This window comes from Meleagris gallopavo, chromosome Z (genome assembly GCF_000146605.3).
Source record: "Meleagris gallopavo isolate NT-WF06-2002-E0010 breed Aviagen turkey brand Nicholas breeding stock chromosome Z, Turkey_5.1, whole genome shotgun sequence".
NCBI lineage: Eukaryota > Metazoa > Chordata > Aves > Galliformes > Phasianidae > Meleagris > Meleagris gallopavo.
In genome coordinates this window covers 29818818-29826378 of record NC_015041.2, presented here as the reverse complement: position 1 = coordinate 29826378, position 7561 = coordinate 29818818, and the positions used below count along the sequence as shown (strand labels likewise).

The following is a 7561-nucleotide window of genomic DNA, read 5'->3' as shown; positions in this document are numbered from 1 at the left end:
CTGGGATGTTTATGCATAAAAGAAAACTTTGAGTTCTTATGCATAAGAAAAATTCCCGCTAGCAGGAAGATGGTTAATACTTGAGAGGAATCTATGCTTTCCCATCTTTAACTTGTTTCTATTTGTTCTAAAGAGCATTACTAGTTTGGACAGTGAGCTTTTCTGTTCCTTATGCCCTTATGTTCTTCAGTACTACTGTTGTTAAATAACTTGCCATAAAACATAAAGGCCTTTTTTTCAGTGAAAAAGGCTATTAATTTAAATTTACATTTTTTAACATATCTGTTAGATTGAAAAATTAAAAAAAAAAAAGGACCAAAAGGCCAAACTGCTGGCTTTTTCAGTTATTTCAAAGCAAAGACTTCATCACAGTATAGTGTTCATAAGTGTAAATACTTCCTAGATGCAAAAAAGCCTCCTTTATGGTAATCATCAGATGAGTAAGGCAGAGAATGCAATGCAAGCAGTGTGTACTTCAGATATTACAACATGCGAATAAGACAGGCAGGTAATAATTTTAACTAGTCTAGAAAAGCAATGAAAGAGATATAAAAATGGCTGTGCATTGGACACTGTGTACCCTGAAGTCCATGTTATTCTTAAGGATGAGGTATTCTTCTGTTCTCTTTGTGTAGGTCGTAGTCACATGATGTAGACTTACGGACTTACATTGCTTTTTGAAGTGTCAACTGAGTTATGCCTTGCCTTGTTAGTATCATGTTTGATTTCTTGGACAGGGTCTATAAATCACTATGTAATATGCAGGTCTTTTGAAAATGCACCCAAGGTTTATTGTCAGTAACAGACTAGTGGCCTTATGTGGACTTTTCCATGAATAAAACAGATTGATGAGCCATTTTATAGCATTGCAAGCTGTATTATAAATACATCACCCTTTTCAGTAATTTAATGTGAAGAACATCTAATGAGCTACCAGCTATAATCTGACAGAGAACTGAGGACACTGCTAGGCTCACAGACCAATGATATAACTTCAATTAATCAAAGACTAGAAACTTAAAAGTTTCTAAGGATTTTCACTTTTTTTTTTATTTTTTGCTTTCTTTTTAAATGTTAAACACAAATGTTAAACACAATAGCAATGCAATACTATTACAAGATTCTATTTGACATATGATAAAAGCAGATAGGTTTGTGGAAGGAAGAGAGGAGGGAGAAGTTTTAAATTTGTGTATAATTTTAAAATGGAAATATTTAATTTTTAAATTTTTAAGTGAGTATTCAGTACTACTGCTAATATGCAGGGAGACAAGAAAATCATTTAAAAAAAAACACAAACAGATGAAGAAAAAAGGAAGAAAGAATGAGTTTATAGAAAAAAAAGCTTTTTGTGACTGTTGTTCCTAAAAATGGTTACCAAAACACTTCCTCTTGACTGCAATTTATAGAGATTTCTGTTTTGACAAAATGCGTGTTTTGTGGTGGCAGGAATTTCTGCAGAAATGAATAAAATAAGGACATTATTCTGACTATTCATAGCCAGAACAGTTTTGAGTATGTACAATAGTCATGCAGTGCACAGAAAACACTATTTACCAGCAGAGCTGTGAGAAACCTGTAAATGACATATACATGTTTTCATGTATGAAAAATGCCAGTAAAAAGAAAAGTATAAAATTGCATCTGAAAGAGGAGGATAGAAACATGCAAAAAATTGTCCAGCATTCATTTGTTACATCTTCCTATTTATTCTTTGTTGTTACAAATCTCTCTCTCCAGATAGAATTATAAAGTAAAACTAGCTTTCAAAGCCTTCTGAGACTCTCTCAGCATCTGACTTTTATTCACAGGAGCTGAATTCCGATCACATCAAAAGGATTACTAAAGAAAACTTTGGTGGAGCTACTAAAGTGACAAAATTGATTTAGAAACAATTTACTTACAATGTAGTATTTTAAACATAAATTTAAAGACAGTTTAAAATTCATTTTACAATAATAAGAGAAAATGATTATATGTTCCCTGCTAGTTGAAAATGTCCTAGAGATTTTCTCAAATGAGACTACTATCTGAAAAGTTTCATTAAACACTTAAGAATGTCTTAGTGACTAGTGTACAGTTAAGAACTTAAATTTTTTAAATAATATTTTTCTACTGTGAAGTCAGACAGGCAAATAAGCAGTTCAGCATTATAGGAGATTTTTTTCCTGCAGGTCAAGCACAAAAAGTCTGAGTCACACAAACACACAAAAGGCAAAGTTCTGAAAACCCCTAATTACAGAATTTACAACAATGAAGTGTTTCGCATGAAAAGCATAACATTTTCAGTAACTGCCTCTAATCAATAGTGGCTTTTTTTTCTCACCTCAATTTGTATACTGAAGTATGCATCCATACTTTTCACTTATTTTAAAGGAGAGAGACCCATCATTATACTACGTGCCCCATTAAAAAACGTTACAAGTAAATCTTATAATCAGTTAATACATATCTGCTCTGTCTCGAGTTTAAGATTCCAGTTTTAATGCCATTGCCCATTTTAGATTTCACTCTGGTTTACAGTGCAGCATATACTGTAACATTCACAACAGCCTGAAAGGGAAGGGTAGTTTTCTGATATAACTAGATATGAAGTTCTTCACAAACCTGATGTGGGCAAAATTCCCAGCTGAAATGATGGGATCTTCACCTGAGTAAGGAGTCTGATATCTCAAAACTGGGCTCCTGTCTTTGAATCCCAGTCCTTCCTGAAGACTGCCGTTTGAAATCAAAGCAGGACCCACTCTTTGACCATCAGTCTTCTGACATACACAAATGACACATCATGGCAAGGAGGTCTCTCAAAGGAGCTGAGGTGATGTCCGTTGTCTGTAAATACGGAGGTCTGGAGTATGTGTTCATAATCATCTTGTACTTGTTTATTGAAACTATATTGCCCTCGACTTGCAAAAAGACAGTAAAGCCTGGAAAATCCAATAGTACTCTTTGGACAGGTCAAAGTCCTCTGTTAAAATTTAACGTCATCCCCTGTGTGCATCAAAAGAAATCACACAGTCTCAACAAGATGTATCCGCATTTCAGTGTTGTGAATATATATGTTATTTGTGAAAAGCTCCATGACTTTAGGAAGAAAGGGACTGTATGAGAGAAAATAAAAAAAGATTTAAAACCTCTCATATGCATAGTTTATTCTTTCTTTATCATTAATTTGGCTGAAAGGGTAGTAATACTCTTTATAAAATGTATATCTATGCTCTGTAAATAGGGGAACTTTTCCAGACTCAACTAAAAAAGGCACGTTAAGGTGGCCAAAAATAGCTAAACTTTAGAAAATCAACCTGCATGCCATTGCGTCTCCTCATGACCTAATAATATTTGACTACAATGCTCTGTTGCAGATGGCTGTGTTCTGGGGACCCATTCCCAGAGTGCTGCCATTTAACATTTAACGTGTTTCTTTTGCAAACTTTTATGTCAGAAAATAGTCCCCGGAACACTCAGTGAAAGTGAAGAGGATACGATCACAAAAAAGAGAAAATTCAGAGTAAATGTTTGCAAAAGGTTGTTTATGTACTGACACCCAGTTTTGTTTAAGAAAATTTTCAGAGATACAGTACTGAGGGACGTGATCCTCCCTATGAATTACTGTGATGCTTGGGCAGTTTACAAATAGCAATATTTACAGTATTTAGTAGAAGCATTCATTTGAACTCTTCTTCTTGTCCATTGTTTAATGAAATGTTACTAACTATGCTGTGATGAGCATTTACAATCCGGTTGCCTTCAATGAATGTTTACCTCATGACATCTGATCCTAATCCTTACATTGCTAGGAAATAAATCATTTCAGTGTTGCACTTTGTGGTTGAAACAAGCAGACATAAACCTTGTAAATCCCAAGTTAATACACATTTAACTGTGTGAAGAAGAGAAATTTCATGTGAGCATATCTGCAGAGCACTCATTAATGCATGTTTGCATTTCTGAGCTGTAGAAGATGAGGAGAAAAACACTGCTCCATAAACAGAGAAGGACTGGAGTAGTTTTTGTCTCAAGGTGTCTGCTTTCAACCATGTTTTCATGGTTTCTTACTTTCAGAGGACTGCAGAGCAGTATTCCTGAAAGCAAAACTGAAGCTTTTATTTCTCCCTGGAAGAAAGAGTTTTCCCTGCCCATAACACCTCTTCATGCTTTTTGCACTGCCTGGGGATTTTTCTTACCCTGTTGCCACTGGATGTCTAGAAGTACCCTTAGTATTTCAGACTCCCACTGTCCATTTTCTCCTTTCATTTTGTTTTTTAATTGCTCTTTTCCTTTCTCTCCACTCACATATGTTCCATCCTTATAACTCTGTCTGTACTACTACTGTTTGTTGCTCTGTTGGCCATTTTTAAATGGCAAAGGAGACAACATATTTGTGTTTTAAAAAAGAAACAACAAACAACAAACCAAATCTGACCCAGGCAAGCCAACCCAAGAGAGCACTCAGGATTGAACACAGCAGGGCTGCCTGTGCTCCTGAAGTCTTAGAATCGTCTCTTTTCTGGTTGGCAAATGTAAAACTCTTCTGAGCTGGGTGCAAGACTGTGTCACTATGGGGCACTGGTTCTGTATGGGTTCTGAGGGTTTTTATAGTGATGTCTGCTACAGCTCAAATTAAAGAGTAATGATAGTGTAATTGTCCTTCAGCCCTTGCCCTCCTGCCCAACAGTGTTGAGCAATGAAGTGCAGAGGAGGTGATGACTGTGCAGTGGAGAGTTCTGGAAAGGGATAACGTCTAACAGAGCTGTAATTGATTTCTGTCATGTCACTTTCCACTTCTGCATGTCAGAGAGGCATCTTGGGTTTATTTCAGAAGGGAAAAGACACCTAAGGGATGGCTTAGAAATGGGAGTAGATGTTAAGCAAACATTTTAGTTGTGCTGATTGCCTGGTTTAAAGTGTATTAGTAGTTTCTCACTTTAATAAATGCTTTTGCAAGTGGTCTTAGGAACATAACAGAATCCACTCCCTTTTATTTCCTCTATAAAGCACCTGAGGAGATAGCAGGAAATATCACCTAAAACATATTTTCTTATAATTGTCATCACTTTTAACAGAGTCTGTTTGGGAACAGTGTGATCTTATTTATGGTATTTAAGTGCCTAGACAATGATAAATAATCAGTTTAATTTTCAGATTAACGTATTTCTGTGCGTGGGTTCTGTGCAGAAAAATTGTCTGGGAGCTAACAGCACTAACAGAAATGTTTTTCACTGGCCCAAAACCTTGTCTTATTAATTCCTCCTTCCTTACAAAATCTAGTAAAAAGCAGACTGGAGCTTCTAAAAATCGGGCTTTTCTAAAGATCATTGCATGCTGCAGTCCTATTGAAAGCAGGAATTTTTTGCCCATTATCTCCTTGTTGCTGTTCCTTAAACATCCGTGTGCTTTAGCCGATCTCCCTCCATTCCCCCTTCTATATGCTTAGCTGCTATTCTCAAAACTTGTTTCAGTAGAAACAGAGGGGCAGAGCATGAAAGTTAAAACTTGCAGTACACTAAAAGCATAGTGCAACCTAGAAGTTATCACTGCACCTCTGCTAACAATCTGTGAAGACAGTGCTATAAGTACAGGGTCAGTGTTTATTTTGGTTTATGAAACAGTAAGATAAAACTTAACTGTGATGAGCAGGTTTAAGGGAAATGATAAATGTTGCTAAGCAACATGTTACTTTTGGTGTTTGCTTATGGTGGGAGAATACTTGGCAGATATGAGCAAGTTCTATTACTTTTTTTCTCCTATGTTCTTTCATCTTAGTAGGAAATATTATTCTGCTTAAAAAAAGAATCTGAATGTTTCTGTGAACTTGAATGCAGCTGGGACAGCAGGTACATATTTTATGTTTGTCAAATAAAGATTTTAGGGTGTAGCTTCTGTTCTTTCTGTATGGATGGATTTCCTGATTTCTTCACTTTCTGAGGAAATCTGAGACTCAGTCTCCAAAACAGCATTTCCGGACAGGTAGCTTTCTGCAGCCATTTCCATCCTCATCCGCTTGTTCCAGGCCATCTGTGACGGCAGGGTAGAGAACAGCCTAGAAAAGGAAACAGTGGGAAGAGAGCTGTATTTACTTATTTAGGCATACTTGAGTTCACTGCTGTTTATGGCTGAAGTGCCAGGGACTTCCATGGAGCTGTTCTGTAGGTGCACCGTATTCCCAAAATGACCTTCAGTGTTTGAAGTTTGCTGAAGGGATTTGTCTTCCGTATCCAGTGGGGGATGGGCAAGTTTGCCTGTCTTTCCACTGCCCAGCCAGAGACTTATTGACAGAGGGAATGATTGCAATCATGGTTATTGGAGTGTTCAAAAGTTAATTTGTAATCATCTGTCTAGAATGTTTCTTTTCAGGGAAGAAAAAAGAAGAAAGAAAGAGAGAAAAAAAAAAAGAAAGAGTTATAGAATAGCAACGTGATATTATCTGGTTGGCTTTTTTGTTTGTTTGAGAGAAATCTGTATTTTTAAAGCATTTACTGTCATTTGCAGAGTATTTCTTGGGAGGGGAATGTTGACAATACGGCAGTTAACAGCAACAGTATACCCTTAAAAAGGTGAAATGTAGTAGTGTTTGTTTAGAATTGTTACGGTTTTGCTGATCTGACAAAACTTCTCAATATGCTAAGAATTAATGACGATGTTTAAAAATATTTGAAATTGCTTTTCAGATTGGTGTGATCTACAGCAGTAGTACCACCAGATTAGTGTGCACTGTGAAAAACTCTCCCAGAGAGGTGGTTTTTAATAAAACAAAGGTAACATTATCATGTGGGTAACCACTCAGTTATTGTAATGAGTCCTGTTTATTACACATAATTCTCATCATGTGGGCAAATAGTCCATCAGCAAGTGAGCTGATTTCTGATTACCTTGTTGAAACACAGATGTGGTGCGTAATGATGCCCATTGCATTTCTGCCTAGGATTTCCTGGACATAAAAATGTCTTCACATTCTCTGTAGCACATGCTCAATGAGTCTCATGCTTCCAAGGAATGCCAGCCCTACTGCATGTGCACAGAGTGGATAGTGTGTGCAAAGTGAGAATGAACAGCATGTTTAGGACACACTGGGCATAGAGCACATGAACAGATCCTACCTGTACAGTCGACCCTTCCTGAAAAGTCAGACTAGCCACGTATGAGCTGTCCAGCAGTTTTTGTAAGAATGCCAGAGAGATAAATCATCCTAAAAGCCATCTGTGCAAGCAAGTGCATATACAGTGGGGTTGATCCTACTTGGGGGTGCTGGGCATGGTTATGATTTATAGATCATCCGGCAGCTCAAGTCAAACGCTAAGCACAGTTACTAGGCTTAGGATTCTTCACAGAGAAAATGGGATCTTGGGTGTTAGAGTCCTAAACGTGGCTTGTGACTTCCAGCTTGTGAGGTGAGTTCTGTGGATAAATCTCTCGAAGGTGGGATATCTCCATACAATGTGGAGAAGAAACAAAAAAAGCTCAGAAAAATGGCTGCTGTCTGCCACTGGAGGTTTTGCAGAAGTTGGTGAGACTACAGAATGTTTTTACTCTAGCCAAAATAACTCAGAGGATGAAAATTAGGAGA

At 37.0% G+C, this 7561-nt stretch overlaps 1 protein-coding gene and 1 long non-coding RNA gene across 2 annotated transcripts in view; one reads left to right on the top strand and one right to left on the bottom strand.

Moving 5' to 3' along the window:
- The window catches only part of LOC109363976, a 58910-nt gene extending 55953 nt beyond the window's left edge, over positions 1-2957 (bottom strand). The window contains exon 1 of the long non-coding RNA XR_002109911.2: positions 2608-2957. This is a non-coding gene — a long non-coding RNA (uncharacterized LOC109363976). The remainder of the gene's footprint in view (positions 1-2607) is intronic.
- BNC2 (basonuclin 2) overlaps positions 1-7561 on the top strand; it is a 226419-nt gene that overhangs the window by 62937 nt on the left and 155921 nt on the right. The window lies entirely within an intron of this gene.